The sequence below is a fragment of the Rhinolophus ferrumequinum genome, chromosome 22, assembly GCF_004115265.2.
Source record: "Rhinolophus ferrumequinum isolate MPI-CBG mRhiFer1 chromosome 22, mRhiFer1_v1.p, whole genome shotgun sequence".
Classification (NCBI taxonomy): Eukaryota; Metazoa; Chordata; class Mammalia; order Chiroptera; family Rhinolophidae; genus Rhinolophus; species Rhinolophus ferrumequinum.
Window position 1 is genome coordinate 38692653 of NC_046305.1, and position 14202 is coordinate 38706854.

Genomic DNA, 14202 nt, shown 5'->3' on the forward strand with positions numbered 1-14202 from the left:
GTACTTAAAGGTATGTATTGGACCAAATGATGGAATGTAATGCTACTCGTTAGTACATAATGAAGCAGAATTTAAACGTGTTGGCTTCTTGAAATGTTGTGGAGAACAAGTCAGCTAACGATAGTTCCAGAAAAACATGGCTGCACTTAATTATTTGTGTCGTAAAGCATTCAGATACCTACACATTATACATTTTATACTTTTTCAGTTTCTTATTTTCAGTTGTATATCTGCTTGATCTTAAATAAAGTATCTGGAAACTGTGGATCTATATAAATCAGTGTATTATTTAATCATAGTATTATTCATAAGACAGAATGGCAAAAGAGTAGAGATAGTCATAGAACAGTTTTGTAAAGGTGATTGAAGTTATAGGAGTTATTTTCTATTTCTCCTGATTTTTTCTTTTAACCGTACACAAAAGGAGACTGAATACATAAAATGAGCTGAGAAAAAAATTCCTAAAATGCTTTAAAAAACAAAAGATTCCCCATAAACACACTACTCTTATATCTCAATCCTTAACATAAATGATTTCATGTTTATTTAGTCATCTCTACAGTCACTTTTGTAGCTAAATATTTGTTTGGTTGTTTTTGACAAACTGCCCAAAGGGAGCAGAGATGTTGGAGTTAGCAGAAAGTCAAAGCAATGATTCTAAGTATGTTCAAAGTATGAGTACTATATACCAGTACACTACAAAGTACTATAAATATGTTAAAAAAAATGTATCTAAGATTTAAAGGGAAGTTTTATGATGGTCACTCAAGAAATTAAAGATATCAGCAAATAGATAAAATTTACATTAGAAATAACCAAATGAAAATTCTAAAGTTGAAAAGCTCAAACTAAAATTTAAATATTCACTATAGGGGCTCAACAGCAGATTTTAGCTGGCAGAAAAAATAATTAGTAAATTTGAAGATAGATCAAAAGAGATTATCCAGTCTGAAGAACAGGGGAAAAGAATTAAGAGAAACATTTTCTCAGGAACTATGGGACACCAGTAAGTATGACAACACATGCATAATGGATAGATCAGGAGAAGAGAGAAAGCAAGGGACAGAAAAATGTTTGAAGAAATAATAAGTGAATTTTTTCTAAATATGAAGAACACATAAATCTACACATCTAAAAAGTTCAACATACACCACATATGATAGACATTAGAGATAAACAACGAGACAGCACAAACTGATCAATGACAAAGACAAAGTCTTGAAAGCAACAAGACCAAAACCATTTATTATGTGCAGGAAACTACAATAAGATTAACAGCCTACTTTTCATCAGAGATACTGTGGAACTTATTTAAGGCCTCATATTGGTAAATAGAAAAGCAGGGGTACATATTTTGTGGTCTTCATTTAGGGTAGCTAAATATCACTTTTCTGGACTTTAGTCAATATCAAAAATAAATAAATAAATAAATAAATAAATAAATAAATAAATAAATAAATAAATAAATAAAATGCCTCACTTTCTTTTTCTCTGCAACCCAGTCTATAAGAAGACTATACCCAGATCTGGGTGTAAGCCAAAACTTGAGAAAATGAACAACCCAAGGGTTAAGTGAGAATACCAAGGTTGGTAACCTAAAGAAGATAATATACACAGTATGGCTTGAAACGTAGGTGACAAGCTAGAATATCAGGGCACAGAAGAGCTAGGGAAGCAGAAATATGTTCCAGCTTGGAGTAGATGAATGAGAAGATCATCTGGAAAGACTTGGAAATAGCATAAATGGTTCGTGATTGGGTATTTTTTACTAAAGCATAGTGCACAAATAAGCTGACTCGTCTTAATGTTCAGATTTGAAGTGGTAACAATTACCTAATCCTTTACAAATAGTAAATAAAGGGGAATTTACCTAAGAGAGGAGAATAGCATTGTGTAGAGAAGAGGAACAAGGGAAAAGTAAATAGTATTTTCAGAAGTCTGGGATGTATTTTCAATAGTCTTTCTATTGAAGTCATAGAAAAGCTATGAAGTGTGAGAAATCTTTTGAAATGTTGGATACAACAAAGTAACTATCAAGAAAGCAGACAAAGAGCTAGGAATATAGTCCATATTTTAAAGGGACAGTTTTGAAAGAGCAATGAGCAAATGTAGACCAAGAGTAGATTCCTGACTCAAGAAATTTGGGAAGACCTAAACTAATTTAAAATGACCTACTGGGGAAGATTTTGTGTTTATTTGTAAGTACTTCTATGAGTCATAAAGATGTGAGAGAGTGAAATAATTTGATAGAAGAAAACTGTAAAAGAAATAGGGAGAGTTCAGAACAGGTGCAGGAATAACCAAGACCAACATAAGGGATATTTTGTTTTTATACAAAAAGAAAAGCAGTGTAGACATTATAGTCCTTTGTTGAAGTTGTTGAGTAAGAGAGTAAAGAAACAAGAAAAAAATGACTGTTTAATTTAAAGAAATGTTCCGCACTCTTTAACATAAAAATAACTAACTGTATTAACATAAAAATTTTGGATTATATGGAAATGTATTTCTTGAGAATAAGACTTGGACGTGATAAAAATCACTTGGCTTCTAGTATTATGATTTGTAATACCTCCAAAAATGTGTAGTAATGGCTGAAAATTTGCCTTTATGCCTTACTTATTTATTGTTATTTAAATATACATTGGCTATTAGGTAAATTGTGGACATAAAGTTCATATAATAATAAACCCAAATTGTGTTCTTTGGCCAGGAAGTTTTAAGTATATCATTAAAGTGGAATGTTATTTTTGAAGCTGTGATGGGTAAGCAGGTATATTTCTGTCAAATCAAAATCATTCTGTAGACACATTCTCTCTGTGACACATGCAAAGCTCAAGTGCCAGATCTGGGTCTTGAACACTGAAAAGTACACTTGTCATTCTCACCACCTCATTATTTGACAGGGTGTCTGGGAGAGCTGGGATATACCAGCGATCACAGGAGTTGTGATTGTTGGCAATTTGAACATCCAAACACATAACGCCAGAAAACTTTCTTGGATCCAAATAGATTGAGAATTTTAGCAGGTTATGACTCATTAATTAGAGAATCTGCCTCATCAGTAAGGAAAATAAGGCATCAGTGTGATATTGCTATTTTTGGGTGGATCTCATCGTAAGCTTTGTGGCTACTCATCATTAAATATTTATGTGTGTGTGTGTGTGTGTGTGTGTGTGTGTGTGTAGTACCCCCTTATCTGAGGGGGATATGTTCTAAGACCCCCAGTGGATGCCTGGAACTGTGACTAGTACTGAACCCTGTATACACATTTCGTTTTCTCCTCTACATACATACCTATGGTAAAGTTCCATTTATAAATTAGGAACAGTAAGAGATTAACAACAACTAACAATAATAAAAGAACAATTATAATATAATGTAATGAAAGTTATGTAAATGTGCTCTCTGTCTCTCAAAATATTCAATTCTCGCTTTTCACTTAAAGGGAGCACTTTATGGGCTTCTCTGGCATATGCGAATTGCCAGCATCACTACTCTTGAACTTCAGTGTTATTACATGAAATAAGGGTCACTTGTAACAGTCTATGGTCAGGCCTGAAAAGCACACATGGATTTTTAACCAGGAGTCAGCCTCCGCAAACAAAGAGAACTATCAAAAATCAACATAAATTCTTCAGGGGATTATTTGGGGGTTTTCTTTGTTTTGGGCTTGTTCATTTGAGTTTCCCCTGTCTTTAGCGTTTCTTCTCTGTAGAGAAAATTATAAAACACTGTGTTAATACTGAACATTTTTTCTCTACAAATACACAAGGAAGAACACATAACATATAAGTTTTTAATAAAGAATGGACGTTTCTTCCTTATGAAACAGCTTACATAAATAGTATCCAGAATTTAAGATGCTTTAAGGAAACAGGGGAAGCCTTGTTTAAAAATAGAATTGCAATGCTCAATGTTCTGTAGCAAACCATTTTCTTTTTTAATGGTCCTTATTTATATCAAAACACAAGTACAGGGTTTATTTATGAAAGTCTGACACCTCTCATAATATTCTTCTCCCTAAATTTTAAAATAAAATATAATATTTTTTCTTTACAAGTTATCTTTATAGAAGCATAGTATACTGCATTCTTGAAGATTAGGAGAAAGCAATTAGACATGTACTGCTTGACCTATTTTGAGGAGCATCTGGAATAAGTGCAGACTGTTACTCTTCACACTTTTCTGACTCTTAAACTGATGCTCAGTATACACCTAATAGTCAGGAATGCATAAATGAATGGATGAGCTCTTTTCTTTTGCTGGTTTTGGTGCCCATCAGGAATCTCCCCAGGGAACGACGTGGCACTGGCATCCAGTGCTACTATCATGTAATTCTGCATGCTCGTCTCCCGTTTTCTGTTCAGGTTGTAGTTGCAACTACAATATCCTGTGAAAATAGCATAGGGACTTAGCAATTATGCAAACACTGGTATGTATCGCAGAGATTACTTCCACATAGGACGAAACTATTTTATATTTCTTAAAAACGTGTATAAAGGAAGATGACGCTAGATTTGAGTCTCAGCTGTACTATTTCAGTTTTGCTACAAAAAAGGTGCAAAATAAAAGTAAACCACATAATTTTTTTCTCAAATTGTTTTGGGATGATTAAATAAATAATGAAAAGAGTGTTCCTGATAAAGTCAGAATTATAACTACTAATGTAGTATGGCATAGGCACACTCCAGTCAAAACTCCAGTCAGTACATACTGCATAGTGACTAAAGTTAATAACACTGACTTGTATACTTGAAATTTTCTGACAGTAGATCTTAAGCGTTCTTATGAAAAAAAAAAGGTAACTTTTTTGTGAGGTAACATATGTGTTAACTTACTTGTGATCATTTCACAATGTATACATAGTATATCAAATCATCACATATACATACTAAATTTGTACAATTTTATTTGTCAATTATACCTCAACAAAGATGGAAAAAAAATAATAAGGGATATTGGGTGTGGGATACATGGGAATTCTCCGACATCCACTATGCTCATTCACCTGACCCTTGACTAATGCAAACTTCCATGGGGGAAAATGGCACAGGATGGGTCTGTGCTTCTGTTGGTTTTAGACTCTTGCTTATACCATTGTCATAAGTGATTCAAGCCTTAACTCTCATTTTTTGGTTTGTTACTCTAATTGGCTACTCTGATACCTGGCTCAGCTGAACTCCTTTTCCAGCTCAGCTGAACTCCTGACAATAATCATACATGTATTGAAAACGCCTTTGTGCCAAGTCAAAAACTATTTTATTTCATTGAAATACTCACACCCTTATACATAATAAGCAAGATTTGCCCCTCCTATCACGTTGCTTTACGGTTGAATCTGCTCAGCAGTACAGGATGCCCCAAGACCCACAGAACCTGAACAGTTTTGGAGGTCCTGGTTTTGAGGCTGTTTCTGCGTTATTGTACCCTTCCTAAAATGCAGCATTATATAACCCATAATCCTAGGGAGTAGTCACAACTCTGTTCAACCTCATTTTATTGGTGAAGAACCTGTTCAATTTTTTTGCAGTGAGCCTCCTTCACATGTGAAACATGTATTTCCTTCACCATGAAGGCAGATAGGTCTTGGATGCCTCTGTTTGCTAGAGCTGTTTGTAACAGCTCTAAGCTTCATTTATACTTATTTGTATTTCTGTTTTGGGGAAAATATTTTTCTTGATTTTGAAAATGGATATGTCTTTTTTATTTTGTTTTTTATATTTTGTTTTCCTTTGGAATATAATTATACTTATTTGTCGGTAATTTTTGTTGTTTTTATCTCCTTGTATTTACCAATGATTATTTTTTGGTGTATTTATCAGAATACAACTTCCATATAATTGAAGTGTTGAATTAAGAATTATAAGCAACCGGTAGATTTTTACACATTGCTCTTAATGAAGAACAATTAACCAATATTTTTGACTAAAACAATTGTGCAATTTTTCTGATTACATGACTATAAATGTCAATTTTCAATGCCACCCACCTACATTTTTTCAGTCCCATCTACCTACATTTCAAATGAATTAATGTAATTTTTACTACAAGCTTTCAATTTTCAAAGATATTGTTCTAGATTTTATAACTTTAAAAACTTAATAACAAAAGAAGAGTCTTTCAGAATTAGAAAGGACCCTCACATAGGTCATGGTAATAGGAACTTCCTAAGGATTGTATTATCTAGTTTCTGGTCAGTCTATCATATTAATTCTCATTTTCCCAAGGTTCACTGTTCTCTAGTACACTTCCATCAAGAGAAAAAATAAGTAACATTCAAATTAGAAATTTTAATGTTACACATTATTAAAATCCCTAGATAGATTATATTGCATTCATAAGGGATTGTAACTCTAATTTTTTTGAATTTAAAATTCTTGAGTATTGCTTTTTGAGATATTTAAGCAGAAACAATAAAAATAAATTAACCTTCAAAAATTCTTATGCAGTATGCTCAGTGAAAGAAGTCAGACATGAAGGAATATATATTGTATGATTTCATTCATACGAACTAATTCTCAAAGGCAAAACTACAGAGATGGAAAGTAGATTAATGATTACCTAAGAAGAGGAGTAGGAAAGAAGAGACTGTAGATTGGCTCAAGGTTTCTTTTTAAGATGATAATGTTTTAAAACTTGATTTAAAATCATGGTAATGTGGTGATAGTTTTAGAATTCTACAAATATGCAAAATTTATTGAATTGTCAAAATATGGTTATTTAGATAGGAAAATTATGATATAAAATAATTTGTCATAAAAAGAGAAAACATTGTTTGTGGCATTAGAGTCAAATAGACTTGGGTTCAAGTCACAGCTTTACCATTAATTGGCTGTCTGACCTTGAACAATTTATTTACTTTCTTTGCACCTTACTTTTCTCATGTACAAAATGGAGGAATAATTCCTACCCCACAATGGTGAATTAGAGCCAACGGAGATAAGGTAGGTAAAACACATTGCATCTTTTCTAGCAAATAGTAAGAATTCAATTAATGATATAAGATCTACTTGAGATATTTGGCATGTCTTTTTATAGGAAACTAAACTAGTCTCTTGGACTCACATCAATTTTTTTTTTTAATGTAATAAACATGGGAACTTATATCTAACCCTTCCCATCAAATCTTGCGTAATAATTTTCTCACTCTACAGTAAACAAAAAATTGCCAGCATTGTTTTCTCAATTAAAAAGAAAAGTTTTCTGCCTTGTAAGGATCAAGATTACACACCAGATTGAATATTAATACATAGAGGGTGGGGTTTTAATGTTTTGCTACCACTGAAGTTTCACTTACAAAAAGGAGATTAGAATTATTATTGACTTGTAATTAGAATTTGATTATAATTTGAATTGTTCAATACCTTCTACCCACTTTTTTCATGAATACACTCCATGTAAGGGCTCCATGAGAAATGAAAAGTGCTAAGGGTCTTAATTTTAAAATTTTGTTTCTCCTGGGCTAACAGGCACTACAGTTAATGTCATCCATTGACAGTAAACAATTCCAACATGAGGGCTGTTAAGCTGCAATTATTTTAAGAAAGCTTTTTGAGTGCCAGACCCTATGTGCCAACTCATTGAAGAGACTGAGCCACAAATACTAACAAAGTGAAACTGAGCCCCATGGAATTATGAAATATACAATTCAGAGAAGCAAAACTTCATAACCTGCTTTATGGGATGTGATTTTATTAAATATGCATTAAATTTGAAAGCAAGGCATTCAATAGTCTTTTTCCCTGTATCTATCTATGAGTGGACGAAAAAGGGGCCACATGCAAGCTCAGGGGAGGCCTGCAGGCCCTACAAACTCAGACCGAAATTAACCACATAGGATGATCAGAACATAAAAACTGCTAACTGAAAGCAGGTCCTGGCCAGTAGTCATATCCTTGGTCTGTAGCTTCTTTGACAAGTCAACCTACCATAAGTGAGCCTGTCTATTGCCTTTTCTTGCATCTAAAATAACAGCCCTTGGAACTTCAGAGTATTCCCTTTTTCCTGGCGCCTCAGGGCACAACCCACCACACCGGAGCAGGAAACTACAGAATCTCTCATTGTTCTTGTCCCCTGATTACCATCTCTATGTGCTGTAAAATGTTACGTAACTATTAACCAACCCTACCCACCAATGTAAAAGAAATACATGTCTTTCCAAATTACTTTTTATTCAGCTCCCCCAGACGCCTTGCTTTGCTTTGTTCCACCCCCCTAATCTACCACCAATGGATTTCATGTAACCCTCCTCTTTTGATTCTAATGTATAAAATAAGTTGCAAAACTGCCATTTACCAGAGTATTTTCTCAATCTGTTGAGATTTTGCTTCCTGGCAATTGGTTCAAATAAATTCTTATAAGCTTTCTCTTAGGTGGATGTTTTTTCACGGACATATGTATCTCTGAATTAAAATGAAGAAACATTTATTTGTAAAGTCTCAGAATGTTCTAGTGTAAAAACAGGGATACTCTTTTCCCTTGATATTTCCACTATTGTTTCTCTTATAAAAGAGATTTTGTAATACAGACACTGAATTGATTCAGATATGGTAATGCTGCATTTCAATACTCTTTATCTTTTGTGTACTCAGAAATACTAAAAATCAAATGCATCTAAGCACTTTTTTCCCTATTCCCATGACGATATTTTAAACTGTTTTGTGGTTTCTAGGTAAGGCAATGTTGGGGCTGCATTGTGCCATTGCCTTAGGCTGCAAATGCTCTGAGTCCTCCAATTTTATCCTTCAAAATTATTCAAACTGCCTCAGTGTTTTGTTGAGCAGCAGCCCTGACTCTCACATTCAGACTCAACCATATGAGCATCCCCAATAATTAGCAACTGTTCAACTTTTAAATAACACATTGCCTATGATACTTATAGTACGCAGATCTTATTTTGGGTTAACTACAAAAACTTTTGCTAAGGCTCTTCCAAACTTTAATGAGTTAGAATCCAAATGACAAACAGTAAGAAAAAAAATTAAGTCAGAATTGAACTCCTATATTCAGGGGTGAATGGATATTATTGATTATATATTATCCTAGAGTAACAGGCATTAATTTGATAAGTTGAATTATCTACCGAAAATAAGACCTAGCTGGACAATCAGCTTTAATGTGTCTTTTGGAGCAAAAATTAATATAAGACCTGGTATTATATTATATTATATTATATTATATTATATTATATTATATTATATTATATTATATTATATATGTAGGATCTGCTGGCAATTTCTGGGCGTAGGCCGGGATCGTGTCTCGTGAAGCCGAAGAATGGAAACACGGACCAGGGAGAGGCAAGGAGTTGTAAAAGAAGATAGTTTACTAAAAGCAGGAAAAGAGGTTGCAATTTTTGAGTGGGAGGGGGTACCCGAAACTTGGAAGCCCGTTGACAGGCAAAAGTTCTTACTTTCGTACCTTCCTTTGCCTGCTTGGGTAAGGGGGCTGGAGCCTTCTAATGGAATTCATCTATCAGGTTTGTCCTGTTTGTGCATCCTGAACGGATTAACGAAATAACCCATTCCTGTCTATCAGATCTGCTCCTTTGTCCAGCCAAAACGATTTGAGATAATTTATTAACCTCAAGGTGGGTTCTCATATCTTTGTCCTGGAGTGAAGGAGACATTCTGCTTTTTGTTTATTCCACCAGGGACCCCCCCACACCCCGCCCATCTACCTAACGACAAGCTAACTAAACTGTCTCAATGCCCCCTCTGAAGATGTAACCCTAACTACCATTAGGGAAGAGGATTGATGACCACTCTGGCTACTTCAGGCTGAGGAGGGGTGTAGAAAGAGACCAGCAGCTAGGGTTGTCCAGAGGTCTATTTAAGGGTTCCTGGTAAATAAACAAATCCAGATGAGGAGGTAGTTGTCTTGTAGGCCATTATAGCCAATCAGTGGGTAGTCTGTAAGCTGAGATGCATTGTAGGCAACAGCATGAGGTAATGTCCATAACAAAGGATAAAAGAAAAATGAGAAAAATTTCCTTAAATCCTGCTAAACTGGGAAGTCAGGAAGTAAGGAAGGAAAAATCTAGATAGAAGAATCTTGTTTTTAGTTTAATATTGGAAAATATATTATGAATTTATCGAATTTTGTCTTTAATTAACTGAATTATCAGAGAAATTGAAATAGCATAACCCTTTAAACTTTTTATATCCTTGCTTGTGTTTGAGAAGTAGATAATCTATGGTAGCTCTGTTTTTGAGAACTGTTTCTCTGACCTGTCCTAACTCTTGTCTCACGGTATGGATAGCCTGCAAGGTAGTGTTGAGGGCCTTTGCTATTTGACAAATCTTTACATTTAAAGCAATGGTTATAACAGGTACTACAAAAAGAGATAAGGATGCGTTCCCAGCTGGGCTGAATAAATGTATATGGATGTTACAGCTGGAGTCCAGAGTAAGTTTATTGTGATGTTTAACCTGATGAGGTTTTTGTGGTAAGAAGACAGTTAATCTCCTGAGAGAGAAAGCTCTCCCTGTGCTATAAGCTGAGAGGTTGTCTTCCCACAAATGAGAAACCATTTAGCTGGCAATTTGACATGTGTATTAGAACTCATAGAGGTGGTAGAGCTACAGTTTAAACTGTTACCACCTGAAAGATTAAAGCACTGGTTGGAACAGCTAGTGAAATTAACACATTGATTAGCCAGAGTTATGGCTCTTTTTCCTTTATTCAGTTCTAGTATTTGGGTGAAAGCTATTAGCTCAGCCAATTGTTTGCTGACCCCAGAGGGTCTTATTTTCTAAGATATTATGTAGAGAAACTACAGCCTATCCAGCCTCTTGTATGTTATTTTCTATAAAAGAGCTCTCATCAGTGAAGAGTGTCCAATCTGGTTTGTCTAGGAGTGTTTTTTGTAAATCTGCTCTAGTAATATAGGTTTACATTAAAATTTATTGGCAGTTAATTCTTCCTCCATCTTGGGAGGAATGTGGCAGGATTAAGGGTGGAGCAGGTCCATATTTGGATTACAGGACTTTCTAATAAGAGGGCCTGATACCACAGGAGGTGGCTATCAGTGAGTCAGTGACTGTTAGCATTTAAAAGCCCTTGAATGTGTGTGATAAGGGGTTAAGTCTTATCCCATTGTGAGCTTGATGGCTTCAGGAACTAGGAGGCAGCAGCAGGTATGGCCAGCCAAGAACTATGAGGTCTAGTTCCTTACTTAAACATCTGTGAGGGTCCTCTGGTTACATTAGGCCACTCCCTTTTTTTTCTGTTATATATAAATGAAAGGATTTTCCTGTAGGAAGGCTTAAGGCTGGGGCACTTAACAGTGCATGTTTTAAAAGACTAAAGTCTTGTTCTGCCTCTGAGTTCCAAAGTAGCAGATGAGTATTTGTAGTTTGAGTATCTTTAATTAGTTGGTAAAGGGGGCGGGCCATTTCTTCGTATCCTGGGATCTGTAGGCAGCAGTAGTCGGTAATGCCTAGGAAGCCCCTTAATTGTTTCAGGGTCTTAGGTAGGGGATACATGGAGATGGGACAAATTCTGTCCTCCCCTAGGGCCCTAGTACCTTCAGAGATAATTAGCCCAAGGTATTTGAGAGAAGTCTGACACATTTGGGCCTTGGCTTTGGAAACCTTGTAACCCTTAGAGGCTAGAAAGTTTAAAAGGACAGTAGTGCCTTGGCTGATGAGGTTTCAGATGGAGCACACAATAAAAGATCATCAACGTATTGTAAAATAGTACAGCTGTTACAGGAAAAATCTTTTAGGTCCTTAGACAGGGCCTGTCCAAAGAGGTGTGGACTATCTCTAAATCCCCGAGGGAAGACCGTCCAGGTGAGCTGTGAAATCTGGCTTTCAGGGTCCTCAAAGGCAAAGAGATATTGTGAGTCAGGGTGCATTGGTATACAGAAAAAGACATCTTTTAAATCTAATACCATGAACCATCTGGCGTTTTCAGGTATTTGGGCTAGGAGTATGTAAGGATTTGGAACTATAGGGTGTATAGGAATAACTGTCTTGTTGATGGCCCGGAGGTCTTGAACTAATCTCCCTTCTCCATTTGGTTTGGGAACCCCTAAGATGGGGGTATTGCAAAGGCTGTTGCATTCTCTAAGGAGCCCTTGTCATTTGAGACTGTTAATGATAGGGACTCGTCCTTTCCATGCCTCAGGCTTCAGAGGGTATTATTTCCATCAAGGAAATAAAATGGGGTCCTTAAGATGAATGTGGACGGAGTGGCCGTTAAGGCACGACCAGTTGTCCCTTGTGATGCCCAAACATCAGAGTTGATGTTGGTTTCTACTACTGGAAGGCAGCTAGAAATACTTCCAGGAGCTAGGAGAACAATAGTTCCCATCACTGTCATAATGTCTCCTTCTAATAGAGGAGTAGGGCTTTCTTGCATGATTAAGAATGAGTAGGAGAACATTAGGTCATCCGATATGCAGCCTAAGGTCTGGGAAAAATATTTAGTAATTGGCTTACCCGTGATTCCATGCATATGTCGATTGGAGCGGGTCCCTGGATTGGGGAGCAGGACAGAGAATGTGGCTCCTGTGTCTAGAACAAAACCAATAGGTTTTCCTTCCACTTCTAGGTTTCCCCAGGGATCAGGAATCCTGATGGCTAGGTGGGACAAGGGAGCCATTGGTAGAAGCCCAGGGACCCTTCATCCCTGGACAGTGGGAGTCTGACTGGACAAGGCTGGCCTTGGGGGTAGAGGCCTCCGGGGACAGTCTGACTTCCAGTGATCCCCTTCACAGATGGGACAGGGCTGCGGAGGTCTCCCAGTCAGCTCTGGTTGCCATGGGCATTCTCTTCACCAGTGACCGGGCTGTCCACATTGGTGGCAGTTGGGACCTTCCCTTTCCCCGGGCACCCTATAAGGCAGCGACTAATACTTCTGTCTTTTTTCTTATTTTCCTTTCCTTGTCCTGGGCTTCCTCTTCATCCCGATTGTAAAAGACAGTGTTGGCTACCTTGAGTAACTGGTCCAAGATGCCTTTGGGACCAATAGCCAATTTTTTATAATTTCCTGCGGATATCTGGGGCAGCCTGAGTTATAAATTTGTCTTTTAAAAGAATATCCCCTGCGGGCGTGTCTGGCTCCATAGGAGTATGTTTAAGGCCTCCCTGAGCCTTTCTAAAAAGGCTGAGGGATTTTCTTCCGAATTCTAGTTAATCGTATAGTTTTGAATAATTGATTGGTTTGGCCGTTGTTCTCCTCAGTCCCTCTAAAATGCATGCCAGAAAGTGTCTTCTCTGCCAATTTCCCATGGCTGTATCAGGACCCCACAGTGGATCATCAGTGGGTACTGCCTGTTTCCCTGTAGAGAAGGATTCCCAAGTGGAATCCCGTCCTGCCTGTTCCTCATAATATGCTAGGAAATGACAATCTCCAAACTTTTCAGCAGCTTGCAAGGCTACTTGTGTTTCAGAACTGGTGAGAGTCTGATTCAGGATTAACATAACATCTCTCCAAGAGAGCTCAAAGACCTGGGTTAAATTTTGGAAAGCGTCTATGTATTTGTCAGGGTCATCTGAAAACTTCCCTAGATCTCCCTTTATTTGTCTGAGATCTTGTAAGGAAAAAGGGACTTGAACCCTGGCAGGCCCAAATTCTCTTCCTGGCATCTCCTGTAAGAGAAGAAGATTTATTCTGTACTGGGGACGCTTTTGATTTACTCCAAGCTGGGGGCACATCTGTACAGGAGGTCCTGGATATGGAGGACAATTAGAAGGAGCTGGGGCAGGAACTTGCTCTGGAGGAAGAGCCAGATATAAAGTTTTGGGATTATCCCTTGACTGGGTGTTTGTTGAAGGGACCTCCTCAGGAGAGGAGGGTCCCACTGGAGGTTCCTTTGGAGGAGTCACTTTAGGAGGGGTCTCCTTAGGGAGAGTCTCCTTAGCAGGAGCCTCCCTAGGAGGCATCCCCTTTGGAGGAGTCCCCTTAGAAGGGGTCTCCTTAGGAGAAGGAAGGCAAGAGATCACGGCCAAAAGAGCCGGGTCAACTCTACATTCCTTACAGAGATCTGGGTTGTCCCTCAGGGCGAAAAAAGCCTGAACATATGGAATTTCTGATCATTTGCCCTCCTGTCTGCAAAACAGGTCTAGCTGCATGATAGTATTGTAATTAATACTTTCCTCAGAAAGCCAAGTCCCGCATCTTCCAAAGTGTATTTAGGCCAAACCTCTGAACAAAAGAAAACCAGGCATCACTTCTTCAAAGTCTGAGGGTCAA

General features: G+C 37.1%; 1 pseudogene; it reads right to left on the reverse strand.

Moving 5' to 3' along the window:
- Nucleotides 1–12986: 12986 nt before the first annotated feature.
- On the reverse strand, nucleotides 12987–13892 carry LOC117015063 (uncharacterized; annotated as a pseudogene).
- Nucleotides 13893–14202: the final 310 nt, after the last annotated feature.